This window comes from Argopecten irradians, chromosome 12, assembly GCF_041381155.1.
Source record: "Argopecten irradians isolate NY chromosome 12, Ai_NY, whole genome shotgun sequence".
Taxonomy (NCBI): Eukaryota; Metazoa; Mollusca; class Bivalvia; order Pectinida; family Pectinidae; genus Argopecten; species Argopecten irradians.
The window spans coordinates 13,888,467-13,902,451 of NC_091145.1; the positions used below are offsets into that span (position 1 = coordinate 13,888,467).

Genomic DNA, 13,985 nt, shown 5'->3' on the forward strand with positions numbered 1-13,985 from the left:
TAACGAAGATTGAGCCCAGGACAGAATTTTAACCCGGCCGCTGATTGGCTGGCTTGTTATGAATTTCAAAATTAAAAATGTTTTCTGACAGGTAATTATTCCTTGATAACCGTGATATGAATTTGGAAATTCCGATTGAGATTTAGGTTCAAAATATCAATTTTGATAATGAATAGGTAAACACATTAGAATTTCAGGTTTTTTAAAAGTGCAAAAATTCTCCTTATCTTATGAAGATCTTGGACCAATGCGGAATAACACGTACGATTAGAGTTTTAGTATTAGATACCGATTATCTCCCTTTGGCCACATGCCACATCATGTAATCACACCTCAAAATCGCTGAAAGTTCTATACCTCCGCCATTTTGAATCATATGACATTGAAATTGGTCATTTTATGTGTCTGAAAGCATGATCTTTCACATCCAATTCAAAACATTTCACCTTTGAATTTTCATGAATTACGCTAAAATTTACGTTAAAAAATGGACGAAACGCCATATTCGGAGGTCTATATTTCCGCCATATTCAAATTCATGACTTTGAAATTAAAAACCTGTACAGACAATAGGCTAAAGCTTACATTTACAAAAATTCAACACTCTACATGAGATGATAAAGGCCCTACGAGCTCACAAATAACGGAAAAAAATAAGAAAATGAAACAAATCGCCACATTTGGAGAGCTATCTTTCCGCCATTTTTCTATATAACCCCTTAAAAATAAATAACTTTTGAAGACAAAAGTTCATACAACATAGGTATGAAAAATCAACAATGTATATACAGGTTTAAAGGCGCTGAAACGTCTCGGGCAAGGACAAATATAAACTAAAATTTCGATTTTCGATGTCCTATATCTCCGCCATTTTGAATCTTATGACCTTGAACTTGGTCATTTTATGTGTAAGAAAATGAAACAAATTGCCATATTTGGAGAGCTATATTTCCGCCATTTTTCTATATAATCCCTTTAAAACCCATAACTGTTGAAGACAAAAGTTCATACAACAGCGGTATGAAAAATCAACACCGTACATACAGGTACTAAGGCGCTGAAACGTCTCGGGCAGGGGCAAATATAAACTAAAATTTCGATTTTTGATGTCCTATATCTCCGCCATTTTGGATCATATGACCTTGAATTTGGTCATTTTATGTGCCTGAGAACATGCTCTTTCATATGCGCCCTTCGAAGCATTTCTATGGTAAAGTTCATTTTTGACCTTTGTTTGACCTCTTTTAATCCCCTAGTGAACTCGTGACCTTGACATAATCTCTGATAACATGTAATGAGAAAAAAACGTGAATTATCGTGATCTACATGGAGAATGAAACGTACATGTTGTGTAGCATACGGTTATGAAATTATGAGCGTTTAAAGTTCGTTCGAAAAAAGCAGTGTTTTACGTCTGTGACCTTGACCTTGAACGTTATCCTCCAAAATCGAGAGTACATTTTAAGAACTCATGTACGTACATAACGTCTCCAAATTTCAGCGCTCTACACCTCTTATTTATTACGAAGATGTCGTTTAAAGATTTAAAGCTTTTTGAACCCTGTGACCTTGAATGAATGTCAAGGTCAATAAAACAGCATAAGTTCTGTAGGACATTCGTCCATGCTATGTCTATACAAAAAATCAAGCATGTGTGTTAAGTATTAAAGGCGCTGAAACCTTAAATATTTTTGGCGGGAAAACGCCAAAATAGCCTTTTTTCAAAGGCCTATATCTCCGCCATTTTGGATCACATGACCTTAAAACTTGTCATTATATATTTCTGAGGGCATGCCCTTTCATATCCAACTTTCAAAACTTTTCTGTGTTGAATTTCGTTTTTGACCTTTGTTTGACCCCGTAGCGAACTCTTGACCTTGACATAATCTCTGATAACATGGCATGGGAAAAGCACGCGCAATGTCAAGATCTATCTGAATAACAAAACGTGAACGATGTACACCGTACGGTAATGAAGTTATGAGCGCTTAAACTTCGTTCCAAAAAAATTGTTTTTTACGTCTATGACCTTGACCTTGAACATTTTTGTAAAAAATCGAACGTACATTTCAAGATCTTATGTACATTCATAACGTGTCCAAAGTTGAGCGTCGTACCTTATTCCGTTCCTGAGATATCCTGCTAACAAGATTTGTGGAAATAAGAAAAAAAAAGAAAAATAAAGAATAATAATAATAAGAAGAAAAAACAAGAACAATAACAATAGGGATTTCCATCCTCAATGGAAATCCTAATAAGAAGAAAAACAGAACAATAACAATAGGGATTTCCATCCTCAATGGAAATCCCATCCAATAACAATGGATTTCCATCCTCAAGGAAATCCCTAATTAACAAACAGATATATATAGGCATATATAAAATAGATACACAATAAAAATGATTTGTATCATATTTCTTTTAATAGTTAATGATATATTTCTTATTTAAATGACTCTTATCTTGTCTGTTTCCAATATGTCTTGACATATTTTCCATGATTTTTTTTTTTAATTTTTGTTTTTTGCATTTTTTAACAATGCACACAGTACTTGTATATTTATAAATTGTAGATTGCATGGGTAATACAATTTTTACTTTGACATTATCGTTTAGGAATGGAAATTTGTGGAAATATTCTTATAAATTATAGCATCAGAAACTATTCCTGATTATCTCTGTTCTCATATTTTTTTATAATACATAAATGAATATGTCAGCTATAATTATGATACTTACATGCACATACACTCTTCCGTCAATACACAAACCATATTTTGTATAAATTATATACTGCATTTCCAAATAACTTTACCATGTTAATGTGTGTTGATGAAGAAAACATCAAGAATATCTTCCATTTCCAATTATCTTAATCAATCAGAATTTAATTTTTGACATCCAAGAAAATCACCTACAATTCAAATCAAGATTAAACTTTATAATTGGCTTGGTTTATTATGTTTAATGTTGTTAGGCTTACATGTACATATAAACAAACTACAGAAAAATCCTGCAGTTGAGTTATGAAAAAAAATTAAAACACATGTATGCACTTTCCAAATAAAAATAAATTCAATAAGTTTGACATAAATGATAATAATTAATCATTCTAAAAATAAAAACAATTAGAAATAAAACTTTCCAAAAAATACAGATGCTGATGATGAATTGAATTTTTTTTCAAAACAAACTATGATTTTATTTTTATTTTGTTATAATCATTTTTTTACATTTTTTTTAACTTAAAGAATGAAATAAAAAAATATTTTCTTTTCCTCTTTATCGTGTTTTTTATATATATTTATAATCAAATTGTCAGTCTATCCATTGCACGCTTTTCATGAATATTTGTAGGCCTGCAAGACATAATGGAAACATCATCACCCCTAATGGGCCTCACTAGTAATGTTATCGGAGACTGGCGCATGCGCGGCGGTAGTTTACAAAATGTCGCTCGATTTTAGCCGAGAAATTGTCAACATTGGATTCAAATGCATGTATCTGATTAAATAATGGTGATAAAGTTAAAAACTCGACGTCTACAGCTAGAATAACATCCCCTACTAACATCCAGGTATGTGTCAAAGCCGTGTTTGATCGGAATAATTTTTGACAAGACATAATCGATGGTGGGTCGTACCTGATTTGGTTTCCCACACCTTTATAGAGGGACCTTGCAGTAGCGGAAAAGTCAGTCAGAAGGTGATATCTTTTCCGCTACAACAGTAGCTACTACGCCGGGAGCATATACAGTTTTGGATAGACACATTTAAGCATCTTCACTTCAGCGGTCAGTTCAGTGGAAACTTCCTGGATAAAAGCTTAATACAGTTCTGTTTTACGGCACTAATTCAGGTAATCAAATGATGTACCCAATATAAATAGAATTGTTCATGGGTCCTTAAAGTGGAGGGGACGTTTTAGCTCGAGTATAAGATTGCTTTAAATCCTGTTTTCATCGCCATATTCACAGGAACATTGTGAGAGCTGTATGATTAGTTCTGTTTTACGGCACTAATTCAGGTAATCAAATGATGTACCCAATATAAATAGAATTGTTCATGGGTCCTTAAAGTGGAGGGGACGTTTTAGCTCGAGTATAAGATTGCTTTAAATCCTGTTTTCATCGCCATATTCACAGGAACATTGTGAGAGCTGTATGATTGAGTTGTCTTTCACCTAACAACTACATCGACTCGTGGTTCTTACGTGTCGTATATATAACCGAATAAATAAGATTATAATCTTGCCAGTGTAAACATTTGTATGAATTGAATTTTCTTGATTCTAGTTGGAAAATTAAATAACCAATATGTTGAAAGTCATATTCATTCTATGTGTTGAATTGACCTCTAGTATTAACTTTCTGTATATAATAAAGCAACTTTAGCAAAGCTGCATTACAAACGCGATGATGTCGCTTTTTTAATTTTAGCTATATACTTAAGGATTGATTGTCAATTTTGTTGCTTGCATTGACTGATGAAGAAAGTTAATCTCGTGCAAATGAAGTGAACTGCGAAGCAGTTCATGTAACATTTGCACGAGATTAACTTTCTTCATCAGTCAATGCAAGCAACAAAATTGATAATCAATCCTTATATTTACATTAACCAATTTAAAAATTCCGCTGTTGAAAAAAGTCAAATTATATGTGTTCGGTATAAGATTATTATACAATTTTGCAACATTGTACCAGTTATCGTACATGTATGTACAGCTACGGAACAGCCGCCAGTCAGTTCTTCTCGTCACCAAGGCAACACAAAATGTAGCTCCGAAAATAACTTCATTCTTTGTGCGTTGTTACGATAAAAAACGGCGATTTTGAAATATTGTTTTTATATTCAAGAACTAATGGCTTAAATTTTATCATAAAACATTATTATGTAGCTTCAAATACAAAAACTGCTGCGCAGTACTAGCAGTGCAGTCAATGTGTAATCCGGTCGCTCGATTGAGCAGGGGTCCGGTTTCGAAGAAAATGACGATTGTGGTGAAAATGCTGAATGGTTGGTATCTAAACATAATCAAACCTTTTAAAACTCAATTAGAATTGTTATGGAATTAACTGAATGTTGTATTTCCGTCTGATAATTATTTGTAGCTGACATTTAAATATGTATTAACTAAACCTGTTGTGAAATCCAACCCCTGTGTCTATAGTATGTGATGCAGTCCAATAATCATGCTTCCGGGGCTCAATAAAACGTGTTAAAATGCGGGACTTAGTCGCAGATCACTGGAAGACTTCTGTGTTATTCTTGAAATGTGATAACTTCTCTGTCTACTGGAGTTTGGGGATTAAAATTCGGTAAAAGTAAGTAGAGAAACATCGATTTGAAATGTTGGCGGTTTCCAACAACCCTCCAATGCCGTGGATTTTGACACTCACAGAATCGTTTCGATAGGCTTAATGTCACTGAAATTAGCCTGTTTGCTATTTGAGCGTATTTTCATGGAATCTATCATTTCTAAGCTTACATGTATGACACCGTTTCACATATATTGTACACATTAAACTATTTGCGTTCGATTATGCCTACTAGGCTATGCGATGAGTGGTGAACCTCACTGCGTTCGGTCCTAACGTGACGCTAACCCAAATCACACTTTTTTAAGATAACATTGTTAAAATTTTCTTACGTGTGCTTGAATTAAGATATTTCTCTAAACATTAAACAAATAAATGCTTTTAGTTTTAATTTCATGCTTTGTTTACTTGTCAGCAGTGCATATATTTATAGGCCTAAATAGAGAGCTTTGAAGCATCCCCGGTTCAGGCTATGCTCAGCATTTTTTTTACCTGGGCTTGAGCCTAATTCAGTGTTTCATCAAAATACGTGTAAAATATCTCTAGGCGACTATAATATTATATTACTGACAATTTCTAATATCACTTTATCAAGCATTCCTGTCTGTGTTTCTAAATGTACAACGATAGGCCACATCGCAGAAAGTTCGTTCAAAACTGAAGCGGCGTAAAACTACAATGTAGGTCAAAATGTAAACAATGTCAAAATGTATTCTCACGCCGGTCAGAGGTCAGCACGTGACCAAGCATCTTCATTGGGAAATGAAGTGATCGGAGTTTACTAGTTTCATTGAGGCGGAGCGAAGTGAAAATGTAAATATTATGGCATCAAGATATTATTGATCTATTGATACTGAGGTGGGTGTTACCGGGTTATAGGAAAGATAACTGGGTAATTACCGGTAGAGTATTCTACGGGCATAATGGTTTCTGAAAGAACAACATCACATATATTCACACAGTTTTAAGTCAATTAGGACTCTATAATTATTCTAGTTTTTCATATAATTCTATATGAAGTGTAACGTTGAAAAACAACATCCAACAACAACACAACAAAACTTAACAACACTACACAACACAACATCACACTACACAACACAACATCACACAACACAACATAACACAACAGCACATCACACAACATAACACAAGAACACATCACACAAACACGCAACAACAGCATAACACACCTAACAACAACACACAACACAACAATCCTCACAACACACCATAACAACAAAACATCACACAACAGTACAACACATAACACAACAACAATACAACACCACCTAACAACACAACAATATACAACTACACAACACCCGACAACAACACAACATCACACAACATAACGCAACAACACATCACAACAACACTTTACACAAACACGGAACAACAAAACAACACAACACAACACAAACACAGCCACACAGCATACAACAACACAACAACACACCAATAACAACACTATAACATTACACAACCACACAATACCACACAACACAACAACAACACACACCATAACAACACAACATCACACAACAACACACAACACACCATAACAACACAACATCACACAACAACACACAACAAACAACACAGAACACAAAAACACACAACCACAAAACAACACAACAACACAACACAACCATACGCAGAACACAACATAACTGATCCATACGCAGATTTATATATAATACATGTATTATTGTATTGCAGGGAATAAATATATATTAACTATTACTGAATATCTGACAAACATAAAATCGTCGAAAATATAATTATAAAAAATCATTAAGAATCAAATTAATAATATCACATAATTATAGTTTTGTAATACTATCCACTGGTACTCGGAAGTGAACACCACATAGTACAAACTTTTCAAAAGACCATCCGTTGATAGTTTGCCAAGGTCATTTTTCAACGGTCATTTTTAAACAGACCTGCCGTTGAGAATTGACCCTAGACACTCTCAATTTTCAACGGCATGTTCAATTTTCAACGGCATTCGGGTTCCGTTTTCAACGTTGAAAACTGACCCGAAGTCAATTTTCAACGGAGGTCCATTTTCAACGTTACACCGTCCATTTTGCAAATGTGTGCTTCCTACGCTTTGAAAATAGTCGAAATTGACACTATCTTCGCATTTTTAGGTGTATTGAATTGATTTTTGTTGTGAAGGATTCACTCTGATGAATCTAATAAAAATTGAAGTGTGAAATCATACCATATTGGTTTTTTTTTTATATATTCTTTTGTAGTTGAAGTGATTTTAGTCGTTTAACAAAAATGCTAAAAATAATAAATATTCTGATGGAGCAAAAAATCAAGGATTAATGACCTCCAAGGTTATGTATCATGAACAGCAATCAATTTTCGTTTAATTAAGTTGCAAGTTATAAAAATAAGTAATAGGGCCTGTTTGTAGGGAGCGTTAAATATGTGAAAGTCATGAAAAATAGGATACACTGGTTTTTTGATCTTCAAAGTTAAGGGGGTAGGGACACATGTGCAGCTATTCTGGTAAAATATGATAAAGTATTTGTGTGGAACTGGTATTTTCATTGCCACTTTTGGTAATTCTGCAAACATTCATGCTTATTAGATAATCTAGTTTAAAAACATTGCTTGAGCTTGTCATGTGTATGGCCGAAACGATAAAAATCTGCTAAAATCACAGATTACGTCAAATAGGCATTTCTAATTCACAGTTTCTGAAAATTAAACCCACTTGCATATCAGTTTTGTTCCATTTTCAGCTTTGGTTTTAACTTCCAAAAATCCACACAAGAAGATAAATAGTCATAGGAAAAGTTTGACTTTTCAGCAGTCAGAGAAGAACCTTAATGAATAATTACTTTTATTTTTATACTTATGTAGATTCGATAGACTTTGTTTAATTATATGTACCTTCGTGTAGTAGCAAATTGAAAAACCAAGTTTTATGATATCTCCTTTTGTGATGAGCCTTTTAACGATGAATATCTGTATATATTAACAGTTCTAATATTTTATTTCTATTTTTCAGAATGAGTTAGATACTGCGCTTGGAATGTGGAACAATCACAATATAAGGCGTTCAACTAACACCATGGTACCCTCTGGTCGCCCCAACAACATGTTCACTTTTCCTTTTTTGTGGAACACTGATGACAAAGGTGTTGTTGTATCAGACAATGACTGGATGGTTTGTTCCAGAGAGGCGGAATTTCGCATTCTAGTTCCTTGTGATAAGGATGTGTATGAAGTGTGCATTGGAATCATGCAGGAACATGCCATGACACCACCTCTCACCTATAATGACGCAACAGAACTATATTTGCAACTCAGAAGAAAAGTACATTTATTGTACTTAATAGCCTTTAAAACGGTAACTACGAAGTTGCGCATTGGGTCATTTGAATGAACTGTTTCGAATAGCTTGTCTAGTGTAGGAAGCATCCTCTTATGTTTAGTTTAGACTTAGTTTTAGTAATTGTTGATATATATATATATATATAGTAGTCATTTTTTTACTGCGCTGTCGAAATCTAAGTGTCTAAATTTCCCTCTCGAGAGTCTAAAGTACAACAATAGTGTATATTCAATTTAATTTCAAGTGACTTTATCTAATTGGCCTCGTAAGTAATTGTTTCTATCTTTGGCATATTTTTATTAAATCTGAAACGAGAGCGTGATTTAAGAAAAAAAAGTTTACATCCAATGTATATTTCTTTTTCTATTTAAGTATAATAAGTTTGCATGTAATACTGACATTCATTAGCATATTGTTTTGGTCATAATGCGTTTTTTGTTTAGTTTTTTTGTAATTTTAATTTTATCAGGTTAAATGTAACCTTAAGGTAGCAACTGGAATTGTGGTGTTTTAAAAGAGGCTTTATAAACGCTAAGACGCCTTGAACGTTCGAAATCGAAACGTTTTTCGTCAATTATGAACTGTGATTTTATGAATAAAGTGCATTGGTAAACATTGAACTCCATAGTCTCTTGTTGTAGTGTGATCCGGATGTTTTGAATTACATTTCCATCAAACAAACAATCGGTATATAGATAATCGCTGTTTATATCGTCGCATTTGATTGGTTGAAACGGCAGAGTAAGGATGTCTATGAGAAAAAAAGTAAGAAAATTAATTTATAAGGATTCACTTGCATATAGTTTTATGTTCTAGAGATATAATGTGTTACATCTCCATAACATAAAGATATATCCAAATCAAGTTATTTACCCGATAAAATAACGCTAATATAGCTATCATCCAATAGTTAGCACATTTATTCGTAATTATTTTTTTTTAAATTTTATTTTAAAATCGCAAATAGCAATGTTTCTCATCATAATTTGTCAGTAAACCAAGTATTTCATTCATCCGTCTGTTTATTCTCGTTGATATCATGTTCTGTTGTTTTAACGACGATCACGGATCCTCCCGAACTATCCATGCTCGCCAAAATTGTATTTCTCATTGGATGAACAACAGTGTCACCAGTGATAAAAGGATGAGTTTCAATGAAACAAATAGTATGTTTAGACCTCTTCCTTCAAATCTACTTCAATTATAGTCAATTTGTAACCATAAGGGCTTTACCCTCTATCATAAAATGCCTTTTTATAACGATAAAAGGTGATCGAACAATGAACCAAAATAATCAACAAAACAAAGTAATGAAGAAACTTTTATTTATGAATATGATTAATTTTATGTATATCAGTATATCATGCTGCATACAAACGAACCACTTGTGTATTTCAAAATGGCAGTCTTAAAGTAGATAATAACATTTAATTAAGTGTAAGTGTAGATTAGGAACGTGTAACTAGTAATATTGTACATTATAATGCGGCTGTCTGAATGCAGTTATTCAAAATTGGTTCCAGTATCTCTATTGATTCTGAATGCTGATCGAAAAGACTTAACAAATGATAAATGAAGAGAATATATGAGATGATAATGTCTTATAATTCGGAATGCACTTCAAACAACTGATACACTACATTTATTACAGCACTTATGCAGCCGATAAGGTTTATCAAGGTTTCAAATTACACATTTACACATATTATATCAAAATCTAAATAATGTATTTCTAAACAAAAGAAAGATTAAATTGAACAATTAAGCCGCCGGATTCTTAATGTTGGCATGACTTTGCCTTGATTGTTACAAGCAGGTAAAACCGCAAGCATCAATAACTCTAGAAACCCTAAACGCAAGTCATGCAAAATCTTGAATGTTTCTTCAAAAGTAGATAGCATCTAGGGAACAAGTCAGACGAAAATATCGAAATCTACATAAAACATTAATAGCCCTGTAGCTGCAAGTCAAGCAAATATGTTGAAAACTACATTAAAAGTAATAGCACCTGAAATGCAATATAGGAAAAATATAGAAAACTGAATTAAAATGAAAGCCCAACTTCCGCAATTAAGGCAAAATGTTGAAAACTACATCAAAAATAAATAGCCCTTCAGCCGCAAGTCAGGCACAATTATTAAGAGCTACACAAAAATTGTAGTCCCGCAACTGCAAGTCAGGCAAATATGTAATAATTGCATTTAACGTGAATAGCCGTGCAATCGCAAGTCAAGCAATAATGTTGAAATCTACACTAAAATTCAATAGCCCGGGAGCCGCATTTCAGGCAAATATGTTGAAAACTACATTAAAAATGAAAAGCTCCTGTAAAAGCAATTCATGAAAAATATTGAAAAACTACATCAAAAGTGATTAGCCCCGCAGCCGCAGGTCAGGCAAAATTAATAAGAAGTACATCAAAAGTGATTAGCCCCGCAACTGCAAGACAGGCAAATATGTAATAATTGCATTAAATGTGAATACCGTGCAATCGCAAGTCAAGCTATAATGTTGAAATCTACACTAAAATCCAATAGCCCCGCAGCCGCATGTCAGGCAAAAATGTTGAAAACTTCATTAAAAATGAAAAGCCCCTGCAAAAGCAATTCAGGTAAAATATTGAAAACTACATCAAGAGTGATCAGCCCCGCAGCCGAATGTCAGGCAAAATTATTAAGAACTACATTAAAAGTGAGTAACCCCGCAACTGCAAGTCAGGCAAATATGTTAAAATAATTACATTAAAAGTGAATAGCCCTATTGGCCTGAAGCCGCAAGACAGGTAAACAAACGTATTGAAAATTATATGAAAATTAACTATGTGAAAATTGCTTCAATTCAAATGTCATTCATACTAAATGAAATCCCCCTGCCCACTGTATAGCTTTCCGAAACGATTCCTCGAAATCGTCAGGATTATCGAATCCTCTCTATATTGTGAGAATTAACCCACATGTATGGGCGCATGGTAATTGCCTTGAAGCTCCGAATTTTACTTCTAACTTGTGGTCGAAGCCCAAGGGAGGGATTTTTCTGGCGCCAGTCCAAAATGAGAGCACACTCTCCAATGGAACTCCAGTTGCTCCCCTAAAACATTCAAAATACGAATTCATTTAGAAAACAGAAATCACACTTCATAAATTATTCCAATATTACAAATTGACAATGGCAACATTATCTCTTAACACGATTTAATATTACAAGAAGTGCATTCTTTGTTTTCAGTTTTAAAATCAATATTTCAATTTCATTATTTAATAACTTTATATACGAATACGAACTTTACAAAAATCGGTGAATATCGAAAGTTTAAACTTAGAGAGGCGGAGAAAAATATGTAGAACACTCTAAATACTTTTTCTATGCCAAAAATACAACAAGTCACAGACCATACAGTTTTAAGAAAGAATGAAAATATGAATGGTGTTAATGTTAAGAACTGTCCAATTCTATTATCACAGTATGCAGATAATACTTCATTCATACTGGATGGAACAGAAATGTCATTAAAGGAAGCAGTATGTGAACATGAAGAATTTGCTTAACTTTCAGGTTTAAATATGAATGTAGGAAAAATCAGGATATATGGATTGATGGTAAAAAGTGTATTTATGAATGGATTTATAATCAGAACATGAGAATATGCTAAGTGAAAACGTAAGGATGTGTTTAAATAAAATGAACTACACAAATTAGAAAGAGTAAATATAATAATTATGATCATCGAGTATACTTATTTTGTATATATTACACATAACATTGTATTGATGAAAAACCTGAATCAAATTTAAATTATAAAACAAGAGGACCATGGGCCTTAACGGTCATCTGACTTTTGGCAAAATACAACACAGTCAAATCACACAGTATTGGTTAACAACTAATGAAATGTATGGAGCTCTTTAGAAGAAACTGTATATTCCTGATCTATGTGATGACTTTAATCATGAAGTAGGTCACGGTCAATCATTTGAACAAACTTGGTTGTCCTTTATCCCAGCATGCTACTGATCCAATATCAGCCCTCTAGGCCTTTTAGTTATTCACAAGAAGTTGTTTAAAGATTATATCTATTTGACCCCTGTGACCTTGAATGAAGGTCAAGGTCATTTGTTTTCTACAAACTTTGTAACCCCTCATCTCAGCAGCCAACAAGCCGAATATGAGTACCCTGGGCCTTTCGGTTATTGACAAGAAGTACCCTGGGCCTTTCGGTTATTGAGAAGAAGTCGTTTGAATGAAAGTTTAAATACGGCGCACGGCGCACGGCGCACGACGACGGACAAAACACGATGAGTATATATTTATGTAGGTCATCATGATCCTTCGGGTCAGATGACCTAAAAAGAGCGGAAAGTTCAATTCTCTTTAACCACCTGCAACGAAAAGGACAATGGTAAGCCATTACAACTTTCCTTTCAAGAGCAAAATTTTGTCCTACTTTGTAGATATGGTACAGGAAATGACGTGCATTTAAAAGTATAAAACTTTCATTTACCAAAAAAGGATCCCACTAAGAAATCAGGCACCATAAAACTGTTTTAGACAGATTTTTGTAAAGAGTTAAAAAAAATCTGTCTGGAAATAGCTTTATGGTGCCGGGCCCTGTTCTGGGTAGCATTGGTTTTGACCACTTAAGAGGCCATAGTGAAAATGCAAAATAATGAGCAAGGTGTATGCCTTTATTTGACTTAACCTTTTAGCATGTATTTTAAATCTTGATATTCTTAGTGCATATTTGTGATTGTGAACCGTTACTGAATATCCCTTTAATGACAGAACCATTAAAAACGTTAAACAACTACATTTGAATGAATGTGGCTTTAGCTTTAAAGATACCTTTTCCTCTTCGAATCTCTTCCAGTCAATTTCTCTTCCTTTAAGGAACTCTATCAGCTGTTCCATTGTCCTGGAAACAACAAATAAGTATGTGCAAACTATATCTGAAATGACAAGTAATGGTAATATAACATTTCAATCAGTTCCTTAAGTTACACAACGTATTAACTGACCCGTGCTTCAAGAAAACAGTGTATTACATTCGAGAAAACAATATGACTTCTATTTCGTAATCTTTTACAAGGACATGGCCATTGGCCTGGTCAAATACCCTTAGTCACTGTCACCACCACTGGATCATATCTTGATGAACTTGTATTACTTACGCTTTATTCGGCGTCGCATGCGAATGACTCGTGTCCTCCGATTGGTTGAGCTATTACGTGCTCACGTAATACTTATTACGTGAGCACGTAATAAGTTTTACGTGATCACGTAATAGAAAAAATATTTTCCGTCTTACATTAA

At 33.7% G+C, this 13,985-nt stretch overlaps 1 long non-coding RNA gene across 1 annotated transcript; it reads left to right on the forward strand.

The window, feature by feature from the left end:
- The first annotated feature begins 3,452 nt into the window (after positions 1–3,452).
- On the forward strand, positions 3,453–9,298 carry LOC138336788 (uncharacterized). The gene is made up of 2 exons (XR_011210466.1): positions 3,453–3,858; positions 8,352–9,298. It is a non-coding gene; the product is annotated as an uncharacterized lncRNA (long non-coding RNA).
- The last annotated feature ends 4,687 nt before the right edge of the window (positions 9,299–13,985 follow it).